At 41.0% G+C, this 27,325-nt stretch overlaps 1 long non-coding RNA gene across 1 annotated transcript in view; it reads right to left on the bottom strand.

Moving 5' to 3' along the window:
- The window catches only part of LOC309622882, a 52,001-nt gene extending 24,771 nt beyond the window's left edge, over positions 1-27,230 (bottom strand). Inside the window, exons 1-4 of the long non-coding RNA XR_014241171.1 lie at positions 21,458-27,230; positions 11,157-11,249; positions 10,849-10,939; positions 402-489 (exon numbers count right to left, since the gene is read on the bottom strand). This is a non-coding gene — a long non-coding RNA (uncharacterized lncRNA). The remainder of the gene's footprint in view (positions 1-401; positions 490-10,848; positions 10,940-11,156; positions 11,250-21,457) is intronic.
- Positions 27,231-27,325: the final 95 nt, after the last annotated feature.

Genomic DNA, 27,325 nt, shown 5'->3' with positions numbered 1-27,325 from the left:
ATGGTTATTAGTAACCCTTGCCGTTCCTTGGTTTGTGGCAGCATCGCTGCAATCTCTGCCTCTATCTTCACATGCTGTTCTCCCTGTGTGCCTGTGTACACATTTCCCTCTTCTTATAAAGACACTAGTCATTGGACGAGGGCCCACCATAATCCAGCACAAGCTCATCTTAACTTGCAAAGACCCTATTTCCAAATAAGGTCACATTCACAGGTTCAGGGAGTTAATACTTGAAGACCTTTTGGGGTAACATAATTCAAACCCCCACACCCTCTAATAAGGACCAAACCAGAGGCCTGTGGCATGTTAAAAGTAGAAAGAGTTCCTATTATCAGTTCCTTGGACCTCAAAAATAGATCATCATTGACACTACAAAACAGCAGTATTTATTTAGCACTTACCAAGTGCCAAGCGTTGTGCTATTTTACGTGGATTTTCTTGTTAATCCTCAAATTGACTCTGTGAAGTAGGAACTATTATTAGTCCCATCTGAAAAATGAAGAAATTGGAGCTTTAGAAAATTAAGTAACTTACCCAAGGAATATAGTGATCGATCCAGGATTTGAACCCAACACTCTCTGACCCCAAAGCCCACCAAATTTCTTCCATGCTTTATGTTTCACGCCAAGCTGTGTGATTCGGGGCAAGTGAGCACCCCTCTCTGGGGCTTCAGTAGCCCTATCTGTAAAAAAGATCAGTTCCCCTAGTTTTCTAAGGGCTCTTCCCGCTATGAGTTCAGAGCTCTTTGAGTCTTTTCACGCAGGGTAAACAACCACTCTGGCCAGCTGATCCACTTTTAAAATCCACTGCAGAACGGTCTGCTCCCTGACCCCTCCCCTCCCCTCCCCAGCAGCCAGGCATCTTGCAGAGTGTGTTTACGCATGATTCAAATAAACAGGACCGCAAATAACTTTTCCAAATTCCAATACCGGGTTCTGACAGCCTCATCAGAAGCAGGAATCACCTCCATCTGCACATACACTTCAGGGAGAGCCTAACTGACCCACAGGGAAAGACCAGCTCCACCAGCAACACACATCTTTACAGCACTTGGAAAAAACGAAAAAACCAAAAAACTTGGATTTCTAATTTGTTTCTCATCAGCTGTGTGCTTCTGGAGCTAAGCAAGAACCATCAAGTACGCAGAGTCTTTCACTTGACTTAAATGAAAGTTCAGGTTCCAATTCCGCATTTCCTGACCCCCTCCTCCTGGCATTTTCCCTCTGCTTTTCATTCCACTTTCCAACTAGGCCACATCTGTGGGGCTCTAAACATCACCACAGGAGAGAAGCAAGCAAGGGAAGGGGATGGGGAATAACTAAAAGATTAGGGGCAGTAAAGGAGCTGGCGGAAGCATAAAGAACATCTCTAAGAGGAGCTGGACCCAAAATGATCACAAAATCGTAAGATGAATCACATTTATTGGATGCTACTGGTTTCAGGCATATCTTCTCTTGTAAAGCTCTCAGCAATTGAGAGGCTGCTGTGTATGGTCCCACTTTGCAGATGAAAAAACCAAGGCTCAGCTAGTAAATGAGATTCAGGACCAGGTGTGGCTGATTCCAAAGCCTCTTTCTTCTACAATCCTGGAGCCCCCAGGGACCACAAAGAATGAAACAGTCCCTGTTTTGCAGTTTACACTGCTATTGCTGTCACAGCTGCCAACTTCCAAGAGTATACTCTCTACTTTTTCTCATGGAGGAAGAGACAAGATTTTATTTTAATGAAGCGATTAACAGATAAGATTACCTCAGATCTGGAGTCTCAGACAGAATCAACGCTTGTCGAGAAAGTGGTCATCTTCATTCTCCGTTCTCCTTCCTCTGGCTCCTGCGGCAATGTCAAAATCAAGGACTAAAGGATTGCTGAAACCTCTCCAAGCGACAAGATTTTACTCCCCTAAGCTACACTCCCCACCTGCTCCCAGCAGAAGTCGCACGTTGTGCAAACCTACGCTCGCGTCCTGGCTCCCTGAGCCTCCCTCATCTGTACGCTGAGGATGACACTGCTATATACATCTTGAATCCCACAGCTTCTCACTCCACCAATCCCTAAGGCCCTATCCAACCCCAATCCCCTGCAATAGCCACCTAATTTATCTCTTGCCTTTCACTCTTGCTCCCTATAGCCACGCTGTCTACCCAGCAGACACAGCGATCTTTTTAAAATGTAAATTAAGTCACGTAACTGTCTTGATCAAAACCCTCCAGTGGAATCTCATCATGTCTAGAATTTAAAAAACGCTTTGTCGTGGGGGAATTCCCTGGAGGTCCCGTGGTTAGGGCTCCGCACTTCCACTGCAGGAGAGCGGAGAATGAAGATGACCACTCTTTCCAAGCGTTGATTCTGTCTGAGACTCCGGATCTGAGGTAGTCTTATTCGTTAATCGCTTCATTAGAACAAAGTCTTGTCTCCTCCTCCATGAGAAAAAGTAGAGAATGTACAGTCCCGTGGTTAGGGCTCCGCGCTTCCACTGCAGCAGGTACAGGTGACCAGGGAACTAGGATCCTGCATGCCACGTGGCTCAGCCAAATAAAATAAAAAATAAGATAAAATAAAATAATAAAATAAAACAAAATACTCTATGTCGTGGTCTCCAAAGCCCACTCCTGCCTGCTTCCCTTACACTCTCCGCCTGGATCCCTCCAAGCCAGCCACGTGGGCGCCCTCTACGGATAGTTCCTGAAACTGCCAAGTCATAGCTGTCTGCACTAGCTGGTCCTTCTGGCTGGCATTCTCTTCCCGAGTTTCACACGCTTCCTTCCTCACTTCATCTGGGTGTCTACTCAAATGTCCCTTCTCAGGACTTCCCTGGTGGCGCAGTGGTTAAGAATCTGCCTGCCAATGCAGGGGACTGGGTTCAAGCCCTGGTCCGGGAGGATCCCAAATGCTGTGGAGCAACTAAGCCCATGCGCCACAACTACTGAGCCTGCGCTCTAGAGCCCGCACGAGCCACAGCTACTGAAGCCCGCACGCCTAGAGCCCGTGCTCCACAACGAGAGAAGCCACCGCAATGAGAAGCCCGCGCACCCCAACGAAGAGTAGCCCCACTCATCGCAACTAGAGAAAGCCCGTGCGCAGCAACGAAGACCCAACACAGCCAAAAATAAATAAATGAATAAATAAAAAAATAAAAATTAAAAAAAAAAAAGTCCCTTCTCCGGAGAAGCTTTCCCTCGCCTCCCCAATTGCAGCTTCCCTAGCAAACTCTAAAAACTTCTTTGCCTCATGTTTTTCAGAACATTTAACACTACTTAAAATTTTACATGAGTATAAATTGTTCTGATTGGTCTCTTCCACTAAAATATGAGCTCCATGACAAAAGGAGTCTTGTCTACGTCGTTTATCCTTGTCAAACAGTAGGTGCGTAATAAATATTAGTATAATGAATGAATGAATGAGACCACATAAGTTTTGGCAATGACTGCTAGCTGTCTCCAATATCCATTCTCCCCTCTTCCTTTAAGTAATCAAAACCCCAAGCTGTAGTTCAACACATTACCACTCACCTAAAAACTATGTTTCCCAGACTCCCTTGCAGCTAGGTGTGTCTATGTCACTAAGTTCTAGCCAATTAGGGTTGCCAGATAAAATACAGGATGTCCAGTTAAATTTGAATGTCAGATTAACAACCAATAATTTTTTTACTACAAGTATGCCCCAAATTAAAAGTCCAATAATTGTTTTAGTATAAGTATGCCCCATTAGGACAAAAAAAGTATTGGTTGTTTATCTGACATTCAAATTTAACTGGGTGTCCTATATTTTTGTTTCCTAAATCTGGCAACTCTATGGCCAACAGAATATAAGAGAAAGTAATGTCCACAACTCCGAGGTCACACCCTTAAAACTAGGGGACATGTCCTCACTTTCTTTTCCCCTCCTTGTTGGCTGAAACACAATCGTAGAGGGGGTGTGAGTCATCTTTGACCCTGTAGACCAGGAGTCCAGGCCCCGGACTGATATGATGGAACAGTGCTGCTCTGCTCTCCAGATCTACCTGCTACCTCAGACTTGTACATGAGAGAAAAACTACCTTCTGCTTCATTAAAGCCTGTTATTTTGTTCTCCATTAAAGCAGCTAAATCAATATCAGAACAAACGCAAAATTATGAATGAATTATGGTAATTCGTGTGCCTGCTAGATCATCAGAAAGCCTCAATAAATGTTTATTTCCTCTTCTCCTCACTAACAGCGTTGTCCCCTCTTTACCAAATTTCACAGCCCTGTTTTGAAGGAATCTGGCATCTTCATGCTTTATCAGCAGCTCTTGCAAGCGCAGACTGTTTCAAAGCGGGGCTGTAGGAATTCAGCAGCCAGCAGAGGCTGTGCACCCTCTTGGCCTCTGAGGAGAGGGGCTCAAGGTGAAGCTTATTCATAGGGTAAAATTAGGCAAAGGGACCAATAAGATTTTCAGTTCTCCCAGCATTGATTGCCAGCTGCCTGGAGAAGCTCCGGAGTTCCCTGACACACAGCTCTGAGCTCTGGAAATACTCTCTCATCTATGGAAGCCCAGGGAAAAGAGAAGCAGCTCAGAGTCCTTCTGCACGGGCGTCACCATCAGCTAGCTCAGCCACAGTCACAGACGCCCAGACCGGGGAGGAACCTCCGGGTCTCCGTGGCAAGTTCTCCCCTCCACGCCCATCCACTGCTCCCCACACCTTCAGATGGCTGGTCTCTGCTCCAATGTCACCTCTTTAGAGATACCTCCCCTGGCCACTCCATCTAAAGGAGAAGGCCCTGTCACCCTCCATTCCTGCCTTGAACTTTACAGCATCTATCTCTTCCTATTGATATTATATATGTACTGGGTTATCGTCTGCCTTCCCCACTGAAAGGTAGGCTCCCTGAGGGCAGGGAATTTGTCTCTCTTATTCACTGCTTTACACCCAGCACCTCAGACAGTGCCCAGGCGATGAGGAGGTACTGGATAAATATTTCTGAATAAACAAACAAATAGAAGATAAATATGGATACAGATATAGATCTAGATATAGATCTAGATATAAATATAGACATATCGGGGTCACGAACAAGCCAAGCAGATTTTACCAATGGCTTCCAGCACAGGGTGACAAGAAAAGTGACAAAACCTCCATGTGCATGATAATGCTGATGTTTTGTTAAAGAAAACTCAGCTTTTAGTGTAAGGTTTGACTCCCTATTGACATAGAAACCTCTGCTGGGTAGAGGTAATGTTTGCACAGAATGTTAGAGCCAAAGGCATCTGAAGTTCAAGTGCCTGATGGGGAAACAGAGTCCAGAGAGATGATGGGGTCACACTAACAGTAGCAAGTAATATCTGCAAAGCACTTTTTAGTTTTGGAAGCATCTTCACTTCCTTATTTCCACTTGATCCTCACAACAATTCTACTGGGCAAGTGGTAGTAATATTAATAGCATTATATTATTTACAATTGCCAAAGTATGGAAGCAACCTAAGTGTCCATCAACAGATGAATCGATAAAGAAGATGTGGTATATAAATACAATGGAATATTACTCAACCATAAAAAAGAATTTAAATTTTGCCATTTGCAGCAACATAGTTGGACTTGGAGGGCATTATGCTAACTAAGTGAAATACATGAGACAAATATTGCATGATATCACTTATATGTGGAATCTAAAAAAATACAACAAACAAGTGAATAAAACAAAAAAGAAGCAGACTCACAGATATAGAAAACAAACTAGTGGTTACCAGTTGGGAGAGGGAAGGGGGGAGAGGCAATATAGGGGTAGGGGAAAAAAAGGGTTATTATGGGACTACATGAAATCATGTGTTTGAAACTTGAAAATTGTAAAGCAGTATAGAATTTAAAGAATCTTTCATTCAATAAAAAATAATAATACAATGCAATAAAATAAAATTAAAATATTGGTAACATTATAATTATATTGAAATATATTTAGCCTCCTGAACTGTGCACTTAAAAATGGCTAAGATGGTATATTTTACGTTATGTGTATTTCACCACAACCAGAAATTAAAATTATATATGGGTATATATATAAAACTATTAGCCACAACTCTATTTTGTACATAAAGCCAATAAAGCTCAGAGAGGCTGTGACTTGTAAAAGTCACACAGTAAGGGATGTGTGGGGAAGCCAGCCTCACATCAGGACTTGCTCTGGACCTTTTCTACAGGGAGAGGGAAACTTCACTCCACAAACATGCCAAGAACCAACCTCAAGTTAGAAGATCAGTGCCCTGAGTTTTCTAAGGAAGCTTCTAATACACTTAATCCAGCACAGCTGTTCACGCAACTCTGCTGGAGAGGCCTGCCTCTTGTGTGATACTGTGCCGAGGGGTAGCTGATCCAACAGACAACAGCTCAGTACAGACTTGCGTGTCATTTACTCTCATTTCATGACGATTAATTTGCTTGGGGACCAAGGGTGTTCAGTGGTTACATTAAGATGCAAAGAAGAAGTAAACATTCATGCATCCTTTATCTCCTCATTTCAAGACAGATAAGTCCCATCAGTGTCTGCAGAAGATATTCTCATTGACATTGTTTATCTGTTCCACTTGACTCCAAATTACACTTGAGAAACAAGAACTATCACATCACGGTGTTTTTATACAGCAGTGGTGACTACAGGGGGCCAGATATTAAAGAGAAAACATCTAGCCTGAGATTCTACTGCAGCATAAACTCAGTGAGATATGACACAAAGAATCAGGCCCAAACATGCAGGAGAGCAAGAAAGCCTTCCTGGAAAAACCCATCTGGGCTTGAGTCCCTGCTTAATATGCAGCATTGTGCACGTTGGGTTTCATTTCATGTGCCAACTTTGCTCCAACATCTAAATCACTGTGTTAAGAAAGAGTCTGAGGCCTAATCAGAAGCTACAGTCATAGCATGGAGCATAGTACATCATAAGTACCTGTGTTCTGATCCTCCTCCAGCTCTCCCACCTCACTTAGATCAGGCATCTCTCTTTCATACCAGCTGTCTGGTCTTGATTCAATATCAGGCTTCTCAAGATAGGGTGGCAAAATGGTTAACTTTGGAACCAAAGAGAGCTACAATGGAATCTCAGCTCCATCACTTACCACTTACATGACCTTGGGAAGTTACCTAACCTCACTGATCTTGTTTTCTCATCTCACAAAAGGGGAATAATATTGCCTACCCCATAAGATTGTTGTGTGAATTAAACGAGATATTTTGTGCAAAGCACTGGGTACGGTGCCTGGTGGCAGCAAGGGTTCAATAACTGGGCTATTCATGATGCCCTACTATGCCTTGCACTGTTAACCCCAGAGCACATTTTCAATAAGCATTTATTAGCGGTTATCTCAGGGTCATGAGAATGAATGATCTGTTGGTTGGTTTTTACTGTACCTCATTTGAATTATGCTTTATTGAGCACATATTATGTGCTAGACCCTGCTGCACGTGGTTTGTGTCTCAACTCATCTAATCCTCACACAGTCCAATCATTCTGTGGGCAGGGTGAGCAGGAACACACACCCGGGCAATCTGGCTCCGGCACCTGCCCTCTTAACCACTACTGCCTCTGCCCAGGAGCAGCTGCTTCTTGTTTTGTAACCAGAAAAGCAAAATATTTTAAAAACAATTTAAGACAGTAAATACACACTTGTTGAATGATTGTCAGCTCTCATCTGAATTTGCAAGAACCTGATGATTGAGAGATTGACACTTCTTTTTAATTCAGTCGAAAATTATTGAGAGCAGAGTGTCAGGTACAAAGCAAGATGCAATGGGAAATATAATAGAAGAAATGATGCCTTCCCTCAGGGCCTTTAGATGTGGAAGGTGAAATATTACTGCTAGTAGCTGACATTCATTTACTGTGTGCCGTGTGCCTTGTCACTGTGCTAAACACTTTGTCTACATTATCTCATTCAATCCTCATGACAAATCGACGAAATAGGTATGATTAACGCCCCCATTGTGCAAATGAGGAAACCAAAGCTTTTAAATCTTAATAACTTGCTGGGGGTTCCAGGAAGAAAAACCTGCACAGGTTAAGTGCCACGTGGCTGCCACAGGCAATGATTCACATCCATCTTTCTCTTCCCCACTGTCTTAAAAAGCAGGCCACCTGGTGGGTGCTTGAAACATTCCTGGCAAAATGAATACTCACTTTTCAATACACTCTCATTGCTAAATATCCGTGCATTTACCAGACATTAAACTTTACATGCACATAATTACAGAGTCAGTGAGTTCTAAAGAATTCCACCTTCAGAGTTTATGGGCCTCTTCGTACATCCTCCCCACCAGCATCTCCTCTTCCACCTTCAGCATTTGGAGATGGGCCTGAAATGGAAAAGACATTGCCATCTCCCTGCTCTCGCTTGTTAATTCTCAATTTCAAGATGTTCTATTACACCTGATTTATGGTCTGACAGAGCTCATTCTAGCCCACAACCTTGAGCTTGTCAAATGCACGGGGGAAAATTTACTAACGCCTGTGTTCATCTTAATGTACTGTAGGGAATTTTTTAAGTGAAAAAGCCTCAAGAAGCAGGGACATTTCAAACATCCAATTATGAATAACAATCGTCTGATGGCTGAGCACTGTAGATCTTCCAGCTCACTCGGTTTTCATCTAATTAAATCTTTCATTTCCACGGGCAGCGTGCAGTACAAATTTGTGCCTGCTTTTGTCGGCAGGAGATAATCAATAGGAGACATGTGGATGCATTTCAGCATTTATTAGCAGCTCAGTCAGAAGTTGTTTTATTTTAATAACATCCTTGCCTTCGTTCTGTTCAGGATAAATCGACAGCTTTGATGAATAACAGACAGAAAACTGGTTTATATTATCCCATTAAGAGTAAAGAAATCAGAGAATGAAAGGGAGCTGAGAAATTGAAGAACACTTCAAAGCTGTATTTTCCTTGTTATCAAGAAAAGGGAGAAACGAAAATGCCTTCCATTCACTCTAAAGTATCACCAAACCTATTTGACTTCAGCTAGATATCCCTTCCAGGACCAAAACAATAAATTCCCTCATTCTGAAGCTTTCTACTGCTTTTATTTGCTGATCATAGTTAGTAATTCTTGGTTAATTTCCACTGGAGCTGCAATATGGATCAGAAAGGGGAGAACCAGGTACAAAATGTCATTCATTCACCAGAAATGAACCCAAATGCCCAAAAGCTCACATCCTGAAATAGCAGGCACAGTGGCAGGGGCCGGATGCCTTAGAACAAATACACAAGGTTCACCATGGTGAGGCATTTACAAGAGCCTGCTGCACACCTTGGTCAGTGGAATTTAAACTGATCTGTGGGCCAGAAGACCTCTCTTTGAAATCTCACTTGGTATAGCCAACCATTTACTTGACAGTGCCATGGAAATATCTCTCAGGCACCTCAAATATAACATCTAAAAATCTGAATGTTTTGCCACAATAAGACACCACTTCATACCCATTAGGATGGAGGTTATCCAAAAAGTTAATAAATAACAAGTGTTGGTAAGGAAGTGGAGAAACTGGAACCCTTGTGTACTTTGAGTGTGAATGTGAAATGGTGCAGCCACCGTGGAAAACAGTTTGGTGGTTCCTCAAGAAACTTAAAATAGAACTACCATACGATCCAGCAATTCCACTTCCAGGTATAAACCCAAAAGAAGTGAAAGCAGGGGACTGAAAAGATATTTGTACACCCATGTTCATAACAGCATTAAATAACAAGCAATAAGCAAGAGCTGAAAGGTGGAAGCAACCCAAATGCCCATCAATAAAGCGGATGAATAAATAAAATGTGGCATATACATACAATGGAATATTATTCAGCCTTAAAAGGGAAGTTCTGACATAGCCTACAGCATGGATGAACCTGGAAGACATTGTGCGAGTAGAATAAGCCAGTAACCAAAGGACAAATACTATATGATTATATGAGGTACCTAGAGCAGTCAAATTCATGGTGACAGAAAGTAGAATGATGGCTGCCAATACTCGGATTTTTCTTAGTGTGGTAAGACATATATTACCACGATAAGAAAAATCCGAGTATCGTAACGCCCAGGTATAGTTGCCCTCTGATACTTCCCACCTGAGCACACGGTGCATCCGTTCACTCAGGGGCTCCAGCCAGAGAGCTGGGAGCCAGTCCCGGTACCTCCACACTCAAGCCCCGAGCCCTCCAGGCATTTCTCCACTAGCAGCCAGACTGGGCTTTTACAGACCTAAACCGGGTCCTGCTACCCTTCGGCTTCGAGCTTCCCCTTGCACTCAGAATCCAGTGTGGACTCCTCACTCTGAAGCCAGGTGACCTTGCCAAATTCTTGTGCCACATCCTCCCTCACTCTGTACTTCTGTGCTTCTCCTCACACTCTGTACTTCCATTAGTTCCTCAAACTAACCAGGTTCCATCCCCATGCAGGGCCTTTGCCTGGAACATTCTCCCCTCATCCTCTGCAGGCCAAACACTCCTTAGACTTTAGGTCTCAGCATAAATGGAACTTCCTCAAGGGTGCTTCACAGCTGCCACATTGCAAAAAGAATGCCTCTGCTCTCCTGTCAAGTGCTCTCTTAGCCCCCTGGCACTTTCTGCATGCCTCTATTTGTATATCCCTCACTACCCAGGAGACGGTCAGATGCCTGAGGTCAGCGCCAAAGTCTGCCTTGATCCACAGTCCCAGCACTTATTGCAATGTCTGGCACATAGTAGGTATGCATTTGTTGATGAGTGAATAAACAAAGGAATGCATGTTCTTTTAAATCACCCAAACAACGGGAAGCAGAAACCCTGCCTTTAACCCAAACAGCCCCCACCTTCTACTTTCTTAGACACCCAGACAGGCCTTTGTACAGTAACGTGAAACACGTCCCACCTCCACTATCCCACATACCTGCTCATAACGACTGGCACTGGACATTCGCACCCAACGGCACCCTTGCAAAGGGGCCTTGCTTTTCCTGAGATGGGGATGAGAGTGATACCTGTCGAAGACAAGGTAATTGCTTGAGTTGTTTCCTGCAGTGATACAAATCCACTGACAAGCGCCACACAGCTGTTCCCATACTCAGTTCTCAATGGCACGCTGCCTGCTGTATTAGTGAGCAAATTCCTTGAAACAACATGAGATCGGCAATATTGATGGAATATAAAATTAGGTATGTAGCTGCCAAGCACCCCAGAAAGGTCCCGATTCCTTACCTCAGCAGTAATGATGAAGCCGGAGGCTCCCCGGCCATTCTTCCTCCCTTTGGCAAGCATCTTCCCCTAGGTAATGCTCCAACAAACAGTAACCTGGGTTACAGTGATGATGATTATTATTATGGACTCTATTTTATTCGCATTTAATTAGTAATTATTTTAAATTACATGGCTGAAGAGCTGCTACAATGGGTGTTTCCTGGCAGTCAGGGGTTAATTCTCCAAAAATGCAGAAATATGGGCTATTTTCAGTTCAGCCGTTAGACGCTGTAGTGATGAACGCCTCTCACTGCCATATGGTGTAGTCTAAACTTAGTGTCTTTTCACAACAATAGTTTCACTTCTATTACCATTAGAGAGAAGTATGTAAAAACAGTTTTCTCTCTAAACAGAGCTCCCATGCCAGCAGGCCCTGGAGTATCCTAGAGGAGGAAAGCAAACAATCCTGCAGCACAGATCGGTGCCAGTTGCTTTCTGCGCCCCCCTCAGGGATGCTCAAGTTTACAGCTGATATTTAATTGGCCATGAAATGCACATGTCTTCTTTTGGACTCACGAATCCGGTAACAAACCAGGGGTGAAATCCCAAACCCATGGGGCTTGCTGGTGGTGGATGCATGTGAAGCCACCTGGTAACACCCTGTTTTTGCATTTTTGACACGTAGCGGTGGCTTTATTTCTACAGATGAATACGCTCTCCTCAAATCACTGAATCCAGGGAAATAATAAGATGAGCCTGGAACATCTTTTTGTGTCATAAAGTAAGAAAGTCCTCAAACAATGATGAAGAAATGTCAAAAGGACACAGGAAGCAACTTGCAATGGCTCCCACTGGCCAAATCTGGGACATTTTGAGCATGAAAAGAAATACTGATAGCAACAGATTAGTATACAGTGAATGAAGTAAGTACTCATGAAGCTATACTGATAGAAATAAATGAATAAATAAATTAGAAAAGAAAGCTCTTCTTTATAGTAAACAACTAATAAATGCAAAAGAAATGATGGTTATTAGAAAATCACCATTTACTAACCATCATAGTAATGTTTAATTTAGTCAAGAAACATCAAAGGATGCTAAACTCTAGTGGGTGAGAGATTGATGAGGAAAGAGATACTTACATAGTCTCAAAGTATCTCCTCACAAGATACTTATTAATTACAAAGAGACTTTACAATAATTTTACAGTAGAGACACCTGGCAGACAGCAGCACAATAAGTGAATCAAAGTTAAAAATACCAATAACCAGGGACTCCTCTGGTGGTCCAGTGGTTAAGAATCTGCCTTCCAATGCGGGGGATGCAGGTTTGATCCCTGGTCGGGGAACTAAGATCCCACATGTCGTGGGGCAATTAAGCCCGTGCACTGCAACTACTGAGCCCACGTGCCACAACTAGACAGCCCGTGTGCCACAACTACAGAGCCCACGCACTCTGGAGCCTGTGCACCACAACTAGAGAGAAGCCCGTGTGCTGCAACAAAGGAGCCTGCGTGCTGCAACGAAAGATCCTGTGTGCTGCAACTAAGACCCGACGCAGCCAAAAATAAATAATTTTTTTTAAAACGATAGTAACTTAAAAAAAAAATACCAATAACCAAATAGACATCGTGTGCCACCCTGTGGGGTGTGATTAAAAGAAAAAAAAAGCATCTTTGGCATTCCAGTCAAAACACATAACCTGAGTCTAACCATGAAGAAACTGGTCAAGACCAAACTGAAGGAGATTCTACAAAATGACTGGCCTACGATCTTCAACCATATCCATGTCACAAAACATAGGATTATCATATGATCCAGCAATTCCAATTCTGTATAAATACTCAAGAGAAGTGAAAGCAGGGACTTGAACAGATATTTGTACACTCGTGTTCATAGCACCAATATTCACAGTAGCCAAAAGGTGGAAGCAACACAAGCCTCCACTGAAGGGTGAATGAATAAACAAAATACGATATATTCATACAATGGAATATTGTTCAGCCTGGAAAAGGAAAGAAATTCTGAAACATGCTATAGCATGGATGAACCTTGAAGACATTACGCTACGTTAAATAAGTCAGTCACAAAAGGACAAATAATGTATGATTATATACATTATACAATAATGTATGATATATGAGGTGCTTATTAGAGTGGGCAGATTCACAGAGACAGAAAGTAGCATAGTGGTTGCCAGGGGCTGGGAGGAGGGAGAAATGGGGAGTTCATGTTTAATGGATACAGAGTTTCAACTGGAGAAGATAAACATTTCTGGAGATGGATGGTGGTGATGGTTGCACAACAATGTAAGTGTACCTAATGCCATAAAAATGTACACTTAAAATAGTTAAAATGGTAAGTTTTGTGTTGCATATATTATACCTCAATTAAAAAAAAAAGTATTCAAGCTTTCGAGTCAAACCTGGGTTCAAGGGCTGGGAGGAGGAGATGGGTAAGTTTATGGCTCTGACAGTAATGATAGTTTCACAGGTGTATACTTATCTCCAAACACCTCAAGTTATATACATTAAATACCTATAGCTTTTTGTATGTCAATCATACCTCAATAAAGTGCTGAGGAAAAAAAAAAACCTGGGTTCAAATTCTGACTGTGCTCCTAACTCACCGGGTGACCCTTAGGAAAGTTATTTAATTTCTTTGAACCTCAGGCTTCTCATTTATAAAATGGAGATGATATTCAAGCCTACAAGATAGGACTGTTATGAGGCAGAAGATAATACATTTAGCACAATGCCTGGCACATAGTAGGCACTGGATAATATTAGCAAGACGATAAATGTCCCCACACATGAGATAACATGCCACGTTTTTAGAGGGCTAAAGCTACTTTGGTGTGGTTGGAGTATGTGGTGCTGAGCGAAGGTACTAGAATGAAAAGCAGATCTTTTATGCCAAGATGAAGAGTTTACACTTTGTCCTGAAGCCTGTGAGGAGTCACTGGAGGGTTGTAAGCAGTGGAGGGAAATATTAGAGGAGAGAGAGTGCAAAGACATCTGTATATTTCACTCCGTCATGGGCTTTCTCCTCTCCATCAACACAGATAATTAACACCACTGGCTTCAGGGAAAACAAACCATTAACGGAAACACCACATTTAACACTCTCACTTTGCAGCAAACACCTTACCAGAACAGGGAACTCGGATATAAAGAAGTAACTAGCCACGTAATAAAGTTAGGCTTAAGCACAAACTCCAAGAAGACTGCTCTGCCTTTATCTCCCACTTGAATCACTGGGTGGAGGGTACAGGAGCTTCCTGTGCTTCTATGACTTAACCAAGGCTTCCCACTGCCTTCTCCATCTGTCCCCTAACCCGTGCCAAGCTTCCTCTGGCCCCTTAACATCTGTGATGAGCAGGGCTGGGTCAGAAGCATTTTGCTCGGGTTCAACCTGCACATCAAGAATGGCCTGTGTCACATAACCTCATCTCGTTTCAGTGTTCTAATGTGCTCACGTTTTCACCACTGTCGCTGAATGTCATTTTAAATAGCCGCTCTCTACTGATTTTTCTCTCCATCTATAACGCTTAAGCGTTTAGGTGAAACTCAAGGTAATGAAAGTAGCCAAAAGCACACATTTCTCCTGGCTAAACTGCATTTTTCACCTGGTTCTGCTCAGTACTCTAAATGAGATTTATTCTTGATTTTACTGTTTTATTTTCTAATTACCTAAGTAATATACATTCCACCTAGAAAATATCAAAAATATAGAAAAGCAAAAAGGAAAAATAAAAATTACCTATAATCTTATCAACCAGATATAATACGCTTAAAAATACTGGTATACATCCTTCTAGGTTTGTTTTTTTTTTTTCCTAGTTTCCTATGCATATTACTACTTGCTCTTTTGAAAATTGGACTCATGTTGTACACACTGAAAAACTTACGTTTTAAATAATAACTAGTAACTAGTCTTAACACTTCACGTTTTATGTCATTAATAGCATATTGTGAACCTATCCCTATGTCATTCAAAAATGTGTTTTAATGACTCCGTAGCACACCATCACATTGTGTGTATGAGAGCCATGATCTCCACTGTCGAAGCTGTTGCCTGCACAAGCTGGTAGGCCTGGCGTGGGGTGGGGTCCCCCTGGAATAAGAGGAGCCTTTTTTCTAAGTCACACAATGGTGCGCATTTTAGCTAGAAAACGCCCAGGTACACAAAGGGAACATAACCTAGCCAGTTCCTCATCATTGGAATGTTTTAGGTCATTTCCAGTTATCTTTATTATGAATATCTTTGTACATATCTTGTTAAATCAAAGAATATACAATTTTTGAGGCTCTTGTTAATGTTGCTGGACTGCTCTCCTACCAAGTGTTTCAGAGTGTTCTTTTCTCTACAACTTTCCAATTCTGGATGCCTCCCTTCTTTTTAATCCTGGACAATCATATATGTGACAGGTACACACTTTTAATGTGTAACTATTTGATTACTAGGGAGAATGAATATTTTTAAATGTTTATTAGTAATATGTATTTCTTCCCTTAAAAATGCTCTATCCATATTTCTTGCCTGTTTTTCTATTGCAGTATTGGTCTCATTGATTGTAGGGGCTCTTTGCATTTCAAGAATGTTAACCCTTTATCTGCCATATATATATATATATATTTTTTTAATTTATTTATTTTTGGCTGCATTGGGTCTTCGTTGCTGCACGCCGGCTTTCTCTAGTTGCGGTGAGCGGGGTCTACTCTTCGTTGCATTGCGTGGGCTTCTCATTACGGTGGCTTCTTTTGCTGCGGAGCACAGGCTCTAGGCACACAGGCTTCAGTATCTGTGGCACACGGGCTCAGTAGTTGTGGCTCACAGGCTCTAGAGCACAGGCTCAGTAGTTGTGGTGCACGGGCTTAGTTGCTCCGCGGCATGTGAGATCTTCTCGGACCAGGGCTCGAACCCGTGTCCCCTGCATTGGCAGGCAGATTCTTAACCACTGCACCACCAGGGAAGTCCCCTGCCATATATTTTTAAAACATTTTCCCCAATTGTACGTTGTCTTTCAATTTTTACTTTGATGTTTTAAAATTTGTACATCATTTTTAACTTGGGAGTAATCAAATCTATCGATCTTTTCCTTATGTCTTCTGCCTTTACTTTGATATTTAAAAAGGCTTTCTCCATTCCAGGTCAGATTGATTTCACCCATATTTGTTTAATTTTTTATTGTACACCTCATAACTGCAACCTAGGTTCTTTTAAACTGGGTTTGGTTTATAAGGTTCAGAGTCTTTTAACCTGTGCTGAACCATGTGGCTGCTTTGGCTGGTAGAGCATTGGATAGGGAATGGGGAATTGGATGAGGAAATGTGAGGATTATCTTCACCAATGGACTTGGATCCTCTGTGCCTAAATCCTCTGTGTGTAAAATATAGGAAATTATATTTGGAACCCAAGTTTTACCTTTTTTAAAATTATAAAATATGGTACATATACAGAGGGCCGCACAGTGTGATGAACAATCATAAAACAAATGTTCATGTAACTGCTATCCACATTACTGAGATGGAGAGGGAGGGAGAGGGAGGGAGGGAGAGGAAAAGAGGGGGGGAGGAGGAGGCGGAAGGGAGAGTAGAGGGAGGGAAGGAGGGACGGAGGGAGAGAGAGAGAGAGAAGACAGAGATTCCTACAATGGGTTCTTTCTCAAGGACACACTCCTTTTATCTCTTGATAATCACTATCCTGACTGTTGCAGTCTTCACTTCCTTGTTTTACTTTATGCTTTGCTCTTCTATATATTCATCACCTATCTTCTCTGCATATTTTTAAGTTTCTAATGGTTTGATTTTTTTTCACTCTTATTTATAATCCATTTGGAATTTATCTTATCATATGATGTGAGGAATCAAAAGTTAATTTTCCACAAATGGTTTATCAATTTTTTCAGCACTGTTTAGCATAATACTTTCTTCCTGAATCAGTTTTTTAAAGTCAGATCTCTCAAGATGTAATTCATCCTCTTTAAGATTATAATGCCATGAACTTTGACAAATACATAATGCATAGTCACAACAATCTAGACATACAGATGGAGTATTTCCATCATCCCAAAAAGTTTGCTTGTGCCCTTTTGTAGTCAATCCCCCATCCCCACCTGCCAGCCCCTGGAAACCACTGATCTGTTCTCTGTCCATACAGCTTTGCCTTTTCCTGAATGTCAACCGAATGTAATTATACAATGTATAGCTTTTATTTTTTTCCCAATGCTTTTTCCAGCCTTTTGAGTCTGGCTTTTTCACTTACCGTAATGCTTTTGAAATTCATCCAAGCCGCTGCTTGTATCAGTAGTTCATCCATCTTATTGATGAGAAGTATTGTAGGGACGTACCACAATTTACAGATTCAATCTTCCAGCATTAAGTATGATGGTAGCCGTAGGGTTTTTGTAGATGTCCTTTATCAGACTGAGGAAGTTCTAGTTTGCTGAGTTTTCATCATAAATGGATGTTCAATGTTATCAAGTGCTTTTCATGCAGCTATTAAGCAACGTATCTTGGTCTGTCTGCCCTGGGAGTAACAGACTCTGCCACTCCAGAGACTTGAGGTTGTAGTCTACTGTCCAGGGAAAACTGTCCAGGTTAGTAGGCAGGGCCTTGGGCCTCACATCCATTGATCACTTTGAACCCTGTGAGTAACTGAGTTTGCTGCCCTACCCCCAGTAGCTTAGAGCTTTTGATCCCTAAAGGAGGAAAATTCAGGGAAGCCAATGGCATTTTGTGTCCCCAACATCGATTGATTGCCTCCCTCTGCCTGGACCTCAGAGGTGGGCTCAAGAGGGCCAGCCTCCTGCCCTGCCCCCAATATTTCTTGTGAGCACCCAGTGGAAGAGAGTTTGTAGCTGAGTGGGAACTCCTCTTCTACCTCAGCTTTCCCAGATTTACACACTCACCCACACATGGATTTTGTGTTACAATTTAGCTGATTTCTTCTCCCCACGTGGATAGTGGCTGTGCCTCTCTTCCCCACGCTCTGCCAGAGTGGAGACAGTTGTGAAGCCCATTTCTCCTCGGAGGGGCTTGTCTCTCTTCTGAATGAAGTTACTTGGTTGCCTCACAACCTCATCTTTCTCATGAGCTCAACAAAAGGAACGATTTTGTAGTTTATCTGTCATTTTCTCATTATTAGGACAGAAGCGATGTGCTGAGCAGCTTTCTGTATCTTAAGCAGAAATACAAGAACATTTCAATTCCACCTTTATCCTAAACCATATGTATATACTTGAGCTTGTTCGGCGGGCTATTTTTATTCTTACACAAGAATCATGCTACTTTTATAATAAATCTTTCTTTCTAGCAGTGTAAGTCACCTCTCAATCCTCTAAAAATTCTTCAGCCTTTTATTAAGATTCCCAGGTGACCTTAGGATTATATTGTCTAGTTAAAAAGAAAAATACTTTTGACATTTTTATTAGAATTGAAAAGGCTGAAGTATTGAGTTACGACATCCAAGAATGTGGTATGCCCTACCATTTATTTAAGTCTTCAAGTCTCCCAGGAAAGTTTTACAGTTTTATTTATATGGGCCCTGCATACTTTTCTTATGTCAAGTTTATTCCTAGATATTTTCTATCTTAGTCTCTATTTTAATGCCTTCTTAAAATTGTATATTCTGATGATTGTTGATTTAAAGCATAAGCACTGACTTTTGTATACTGATTTTTTAACCAGCTGCCTTACTGAACTCTCCTTACTTCTAATCATTTTTCAGTTGGTTTTCTTCGGTTCCTAGGGAGGCAATTACACGCAAGTAATAATTTGTCTCTTCCTTTCCAAAGATTTTTCTCTTATTCCATCTTACTGCTTTGACTAAACTTTTGGGAAATATTAAATAACCATGTATAGTGGGCATACTTGACTTGTACCTGACTTTGGTGGGAAACTCCAGAGCTTCATCATTAAGTATGATGAAACCTGAGGCAGATACAACAAATTCGCTTACTGAACAGTCGCTCAAATTCCCTTCCAGCCTGTACTTGAAAAAGAATAGAAAAGAACAGCCCCTGACATTCAGAAGCTGGCCAGGCACTCAACGCAGTTATTCTCTTTTTGGACGTAAACCAGGTATCTCACAGAATACCAACTCAGACAAGGTCATTCTGAGAACATGATTAAATCAGATAAAGCAAGTCCACAACATAATTTTGTCTAAGCACAGACAAAAATAAGGTTGCTGTGCCATCCACATAATACCAAACATCACCCTCTTTTTGCTAAAATGAGTGACTATTAATTCTTTATCAATTAATTACACCTGTTTCCTCACCCTAGTCTGCCCTCCCTATGTATATAAAATTTGAGATAATCATAGAATTCCCCCCACACACGCTTTCTGATGGCATCCAATCCAGAGCAAACCTTAGCTTCCTTAGACTCTCCACAACTCAATCAACCAAAGCCCAAATCCTATGAAGTCACTCAACCAAAGCCCAAATCCTAATATCCTCTTGCTGAGGATTCCCCATGGTTCCCCACGGTGTGTGTTCTCCCTTGCTGCAATAAGTAATAAACCTGACTTGTTCAACTATAATTGTGATCATGGTGGTTTCTGGCTGGAGGACACTGACATGTTTTAAGAGGCTAGAAAACTAGAAAGTACATTTCTATACTCCTTTATAGCTAAGGTTCAGTCCTATGACATTTCTGCCAGTCACTGATACCCATGCTTAAATTAGTCTAACAATATGTTGGAATGGGACACTTGCTACCTTAGTGTGGTGTCTTAGACTGAGGCACCACTGTGATAGGTATCAAGATGCCAAAATGATTGTGAGAGAATCAATTCTAACTCCCAATTATGACTCAAGTTCATCTTTTGATCAATTCTAATCCAGAACCGTACAGTGAAATAGAATGATCCAGCTCATTCCTACAAAGAATTTTAAATTTTTTCTGTATGTTTTATACCCTTGTCTCATACGTATTTTTTCATTTGTATTTTTTTTTAATTGAAGTATAGTTGATTTACAATGTTGTGTTCGTTTCTGGTATACAGCAAAGTGATTCAGATACGTACATATATATACACACACACACATATACTCTTTTTCATATTTTTTCCATTATAATTACAAGATACTGCATATAGTTCCCTGTGCTACACAGTAAGACCTTGTTATTTACCTATTCTATATATAGTAGATTGTATATGCTAATCCCAAACTCCTAATTTATCCCTCCCCCACCCCCTTTCCCCTTTGGTAACCCTAAGTTTGTTTTCTACGTCTGTGAGTCTGTTTCTGTTTTGTAAATCATTTGTGTCATATTTTAGATTCCACATAAAAGTGATACCATATGGTATTTGTCTTTCTCTTTCTGACTTACTTTACTATGATAATCTCTAGGTCCATCCATATTGCTGCAAATGGCATTATTTCATTCTTTTTTATGGCTGAGTAGTATTCCATTGTATATATATACCACATCTTCTTTATCCATTCACCTATTGACAGATATTTAGGTCACTTCTGTGTCTTGGCTATTTGTATCATTTGTATTTCTTATTGGACTTACAAGATCTGTCCATTTCAATGATTCTTTCCCCCAAAGAACCAAGAATTAGGAGTGTTTTATTATCAAGTAGATTATGCTTAAACTTTTTTTTAAGAACAAATTTCTGGTTTTAGGGCACTATGATTTTAAAAAGTGATCTAGGGCTTCCCTGGTGGCGCAGTGGTTAAGAATCCGCCTGCCAATGCAGGGTACATGGGTTCGAGCCCTGGCCAAGGAAGATCCCACATGCCGCGGAGCAACTAAGCCCATGCGCCACAACTACTGAGCCTGTGCTCCAGAGCCCGTGAGCCACAACTACTGAGCCCACATGCCACAACTACTGAAGCCCGTGCACCCAGAGCCCGTGCTTTGCAACAAAAGAAGCCACCACAATAAGAAGCCCGCACATCGCAACAAAGAGTAACCTCCGCTCATCACTAGAGAAAGCCCATGCACAGCAACGAAGACCCAATGCAGCCAAAAATAAACAAAAACAAATTTTTTTAAAAAGTGGTCTATATAATTCTTATTTGAGAGAATGTGAGGCCTTCTTTGTAAATCAATTTTACAATTGTAGAATCAATTTAGAGTCTGCAACTGTAGAATCTAAAATTTGTAGAATCAATTATACAAATTGTTACGGACATTTGAAAAGGATAGGTATTCTTAAGAGGACAAAGTTTGATGAAATATTTATCACAGCTGCTACTATGTAGCAAACTACCTCAAATTTCAGTGGCTTAAACAATAAGAACTTACTAATTTCTTCATGAGTCTGTAAGTCAGTTTGGGGTGATTTACCTATTCTCACCTGGGCTCATTCATGCTTCTGTCATCAGTTTTTGCTGCATCTGCGGCTATGCTGATGTCTGCTGGGCTCTCTCATGTTTCGTGGTTGGCTGGCTGTAAGCTGGGGCCCACATCTCTTCCACGTGGTCTCTCCTCCTTGAGCAGATCAGCCCGGGCTTGTTTACATGGAGAAGCAGAGGTCCAAGAAAGAAAGAGGAAGCAAACAGGGCCAAGGCTGGAAACCTGTGAACTGTCACTTCTGCCACATTCTATTACAAAGCAAGCCCAAATTCGAGAGGTCAGACAGACTCCACCTCATAATAAGAGGCGCTGCAAAGTCACACTGCAAAGGGCATGGATATAGAAAGAGTCAAGAACTGTGGCCAGAGAAAATGAAATTAAATCATTTCTTATGCTGGGGTCCACTATGGAAACTTGGAACTTTTCAATGACCTTCAGGAGGTTTAGAAATGGTTTCACATTGACTGCAGAATGTATTCCTCCATATGTGCATTAAACAACACTTTTAGGTTCATTTATGCCTTTTCCTTAAATTCCACTTTGTGTGATATTGCCATCCCTTACTTTCCAGAGTGGAATTTTTATGAGTCTCCTTGGGCCATAAGTGAAAATAAAAATTCATTCAAGTCCCTATTGGACAAAAATAAAAAATATTTTACTTGACTGCACAAGTATGGTTCATTTCCCAATATTTTCTCTCTTTGATCCAATGTATTTGTGATTCCATACAGATAAATCCTAAGTTATGTACTAACATAACTCAGAGTAGGCTGGTTTGCTTAAGAATAAAGGCTAGAACCTCTCTCATATAGAGATCTGACCCTAGACAGTTATATCAGAGACACTGGGTTAAGAAGAGATGCCTATTCCTAGAAGTGTTAATAATGTCATCTATGTAGTTTTGTCCTGCTTTAGAATCTTTCTGGAAGCTCACCTACGCCAAAACATATCCTGTTTTAAACCCACACATGTGACTGAGCTCTTCTTAATCAACTAAAATTGTAATTACAACCTCTGCACTAAAATGAAATGCATGGAAAAAATCTAATCGTTTTCATCACATAGAAAAACACATCCCTTTTATTTTGCAATGTTTGCAGTATACTCACTTCGCATGCCTTTTCCCTCAGGGTTAGCTGGAGCCTCATAAAGTTTGGTAACTCTGAGTCAGCTCCAAAGACAGTATATTCCCCAACCGCATCACACATCCCACATCTTACTTCTGGAAGGATGAAGTGGTCCTAACATTTATAGAGTTGAAAACAAAGCCCAAGTCGGCATTCTGACAACATAACCCTTTACTGATCCATATGACATTTGTCATTTTACCCTTTCCCCTCACTGTATCTTTAAGAAAATAAACTTTCCCAAAAATCCAATGACTGTTTCCAGGTCACCCTGATGTCTGCTCCCATAGGCCCACGTCCCTCTGCTTTCGTAACAGCACAGTGAAGACTTGTAATTAGTGATTTACTGAATTACTCTGCCTTTCCCAGCAGACTGTGAGCTCCAGGAGCAAGGGCTGATTCCTCTTTCACTACCTGTATCCTCAGCACCAGGCATATAATGGTTGCCCAATAAATTATGTTGAGTTAAAGAAAACAAAAGCTAACATTTTTTTTAAAAAAAAATCTATCATATGGTAGCAGTCGGGGTGATGGTTACCTCTGGGGAAGACAGGTGGGTAGTGACTGGGAGAGGGTATGAAGGGGACTCAGAGTTGCTATCACATTCTATTTCTTCACCTGTTTACCTGGGCACGTTCACCACTTGATCAATTGAGCTAAACTTATGATCAGTGCACTTCCTGAATGTGCTACACACCACTAAAAAAGTTTAAATCTATCATAATTCTCTGACAAAGAAAGAAGGAAATCACAAGCATTCAGATATTGCCATTAAAGAATAATTAAAACATTAGTTTCTGAACCATGTAAAGTTAAGTTTAAGTGGGGACCAAAATGTTCACTTATGTTAGAAAGTGCACTCTCAGCCACGGAAACTAACCAGATATACTTAGCAACAGTCACAATGGGAGAGATTCATTGAGAAAATGTATATATACGGTGCTTAACACAGTGCTAGGTACCCAGTGCCGCATGTTAGCAATTAGTACACTTTAACAAACCAGAAGCAGTTCCAAATAAAGGCTGAATCTTAGATCACAAGCAAACTTTCTTCATTAGAATCCAAGATCTGTTTTGTCCTTAACTCTTTCAAAACTCTTTCAAAACAGCTTTAATAGCCTGATGAAGCAGCAACCTCATTTACGTAATTTATAGTTACGGAGTCCACATCACCACCTGGCGTGTTTCAGTCACACCCGAGGAAGTCAAAACTCAAGGCTAAAACTCATGGAGCATCTGCACTGAAAGAGAGCCCAGAGACCCTCTGGTCCAGTGATTCTCTAGCTGCACATCACTAGGGCATTCATTACAAGTGCAAACCCCCTGGTCTCCCACACCAGATCCTGACTCACTAAGTCTGAGAGTAGGGCCCAGGGATTTGGATCTTTAAACAAGTCCTTCAAGTGATTCTGAAGAAGGTGGTCTACAGACAACACGGAGCCTCTTATCTTCTAGATGAATGAAATGGAGGCCAGGGAGGAGACCTGCCCAAAGTCTTATTCTGGTTAATAAGTATGCCAGGACTAGAATGAAGTTCGCTTTCCACCACTCCAGTGTTATTTCCATGATTCCATGCTATAATAGCTTAGGACCCAGAATGAATCTGCCCTAAATCTCAGTGGCTTATTCCACTGAGCTCTTTACCTTTTTACCCACACATTAAGGTAACTGCAGAGGCCCAGAAACATACCTGCACATTCATTAGGTATGCAGAACCAGGTACTTAAACCTAGAGTTTAAATCATAGCTCCAATATTCACAAACTGTGTGACCCTGAGACAGTTATTTGTAAAATATAGCACGGAGCATGTCAAATAATGAGGTCCCAGTAAATAGTATGTATAATTAATGCCATCTTAAAACATGGCACTAAAGCTACATTCTTCATTTGACTAGAGGGATATTCTCAAGAACCCCAAGTTCTTCCTCTACATACAAACGTTTGAGAAACAACGGACTAGGGCTGTGGACAGAGTGCCTCTTGTCAATGAAAACACATGTATCAATGAGAACCAGGTAGTGCTGAACACTCTAACAATTTTCTGCTAACAAGAGGGAAGTGAGTGCCACCTACTGCCTTATTTTTATTTATTTATTTGTTTATTTATTATCATTATTTTATTTATTTTTGGCTGCGCTGGGTCATCATTGCTGCGCGTGGGCTTTCTCTAGTTGCGGTGAGCAGGGGCTACTCTTCGTTGCAGTGCGCGGGCTTCTCATTGCGGTGGCTTCTCTTGTTGCAGAGTACAGGCTCCAGGCACGCGAGCTTCTGCAGTTGTGGCATGCAGGCTCAGTAGTTGTGGCTCACGGAATCTAGAGCACAGGCTCAGTAGTTGTGGCACACGGGCTTAGTTGCTCCGCAGCCTAGGCGATCTTCCCGGACCAGGGCTCAAACCTGTGTCCCCTGCACTGGCAGGCCGATTCTTAACCACTGTGCCACCAGGGAAGTCCTGTGCATTAATTTTGTATCCTGCAACCTTACCAATTCATTGATTAGTTCTAGTAGTTTTCTGGTGGCATCTTTAGGATTTTCTATATATAGTATCATGTCATGGGCAAACAGTGACAGTTTTACTACTTCTTTTCCAATTTGTATTCCTTTTATTTCTTTTTCTTCTCTGACTGCTGTGGCTAGGACTTCCAATACTATTTTGAATAATAGTGGCAAGAGTGGACATCCTTGTCTTGTTCCTGATCTTAGAGGAAATGCTTTCAGTTTTTCACCATTGAGAATGATGTTTGCTGTGGGTTTGTCGTATATGGCTTTTATCATGTTGAGGTAGGTTCCCTCTATGTCCACTTTCTGGAGAGTTTTTATCATAAATGGGTGTTGAATTTTGTTAAATGCTTTTTCTGCATCTACTGAGGTGATCATATGGTTTTTATTCTTCAGTTTGTTAATATGGTGTATCACACTGATTGTTTTGCATATACTGAAGAATCCTTGCATCCCTGGGATAGATCCCATTTGATCACAGTGTATGATCCTTTTAATGTGTTGTTGGATTCTGTTTGCTAGTATTTTGTTGAGGATTTTTGAGCCTATATTCATCAGTGATATTGGTCTATAATTTTCTTTTTTGTGATATCTTTGTCTCGTTTGGGTATCAGGGTGATGGTGGCCTTGTAGAACAACTTTGGGAGTGTTCCTCCCTCTGCAAATTTTTGGAAGAGTTTGAGAAGGACAGGTGTTAACTCTTCTCTAAATGTTTGACAGAATTCGCCTGTGAAGCCATCTGGTCCTGGACTTTTGTTGGAAGATTTTTAATTGAAGTTTCAATTTCATTACCTGTGATTGGTCTGTTTATATTTTCTAATTCTTCCTGGTTCAATCTTGGAAGGTTGTACTTTTCCAAGAATTTGTCCATTTCTTCCAGGTTGTCCATTTTATTGGCATACAGTTGCTTGTAGTAGTCTCTTAGGATGCTTTGTATTTCTGCAGTGTCTGTTGTAACTTCTCCTTTTTCATTTCTAATTTTATTGATTTGCATCCTCTCCCTTTTTTTCTTGACGAGTCTGGCTAAAGGTTTATTCATTTTGTTTATCTTCTCAAAGAACCAGCTTTTAGTTTTATTGATCTTTGCTACTGTTTTCTTTGTTTCTATTTCATTTATTTCTGCTCTGATCTTTGATTTCTTTCCTTCTACTAACTTTGGGTTTTCTTTGTTCTTCTTTTTCTAGTTGCTTTAGGTGTAAGGTTACATTGTTTGAGATTTTTCTTGTTTCTTGAGGTGAGCTTGAATTGCTATTAACTTCCCTCTTAGCATTGCTTTTGCTGTGTCCCATAGGTTTTGGATCGTTGTGTTTTTGTTGTCATTTGTTTCTAGGTATTTTTTGATTTCTTCAGTGATCTCTTGGTTATTTAGCAGTGCACTGTTTAGCCTCCACGTATTTGTGTTTTTTACTGTTTTTTTTCCTGTACCTGATTTCTAATCTCACAGTGTTGTGGTCAGAAAAGATGCTTGATACGATTTCAATTTTCTTAAATTTTCCAAGGCTTGATTTGTGACCCAAGATGTGATCTATTCTGGAGAATGTTCCATGTGCACTTGAAAAGAAAGTGTATTCTTCCGCTTTCAGGTGGAATGTCCTAAAAATATCCATTATTTTAGAATGCAAGGCTGAGACTGGTTCAATTCTCCTCTCCATAATTGAATTCACTCTGAAAAATGAATCAATCCTAAACAAGACAGCCAAGCAATAAAAAGCATTGTTGGTAGGAGACATAAAAATAGTCATTATTTAAGTAAAATAAAACTTTCTAAGTTAAATGGTTTTTGAAGTTTTAGATTAATATATCTAATAAACTCCTGTAATTTCAAGTTACTGCTAAAACAGTAAAGGAAAATATAATCCCTCATCCACTGGCCTATGCCAACAGTGAAAGGAAAAACTGAACTACAGAATGCCCTAAAATACTGCACTGAAACAATGTGCAGGGATGCTCCCGTCCACCACCCCCTCCCCCAGTTCCAGGAGAAAAATCAAGTGAAATAATAAGGACAAGTTTTCTTATCCTATAACTTTCTACTCAAGTCCAGTATCAAAACTACCACCTGCAGGGCACAAGCTAGAAAGCTAACATTGCCTTCAAACATCACTCAAAAAAGCCTTCTGAATTATATAGTCTGTCACTATGTTTAAAGCTGATTTCTCCTTCCTAGTTGCAAATACATAAAATATACCCAGAGGCTCAAGAGAGATAGGCAGAGCTTTATAAATATTCATGTAAAACTAGCAGT

Source organism: Balaenoptera borealis (genome assembly GCF_965194805.1).
Source record: "Balaenoptera borealis genome assembly, chromosome: 2".
Taxonomy (NCBI): Eukaryota; Metazoa; Chordata; class Mammalia; order Artiodactyla; family Balaenopteridae; genus Balaenoptera; species Balaenoptera borealis.
This window is presented reverse-complemented; position numbering and strand designations above follow the sequence as displayed.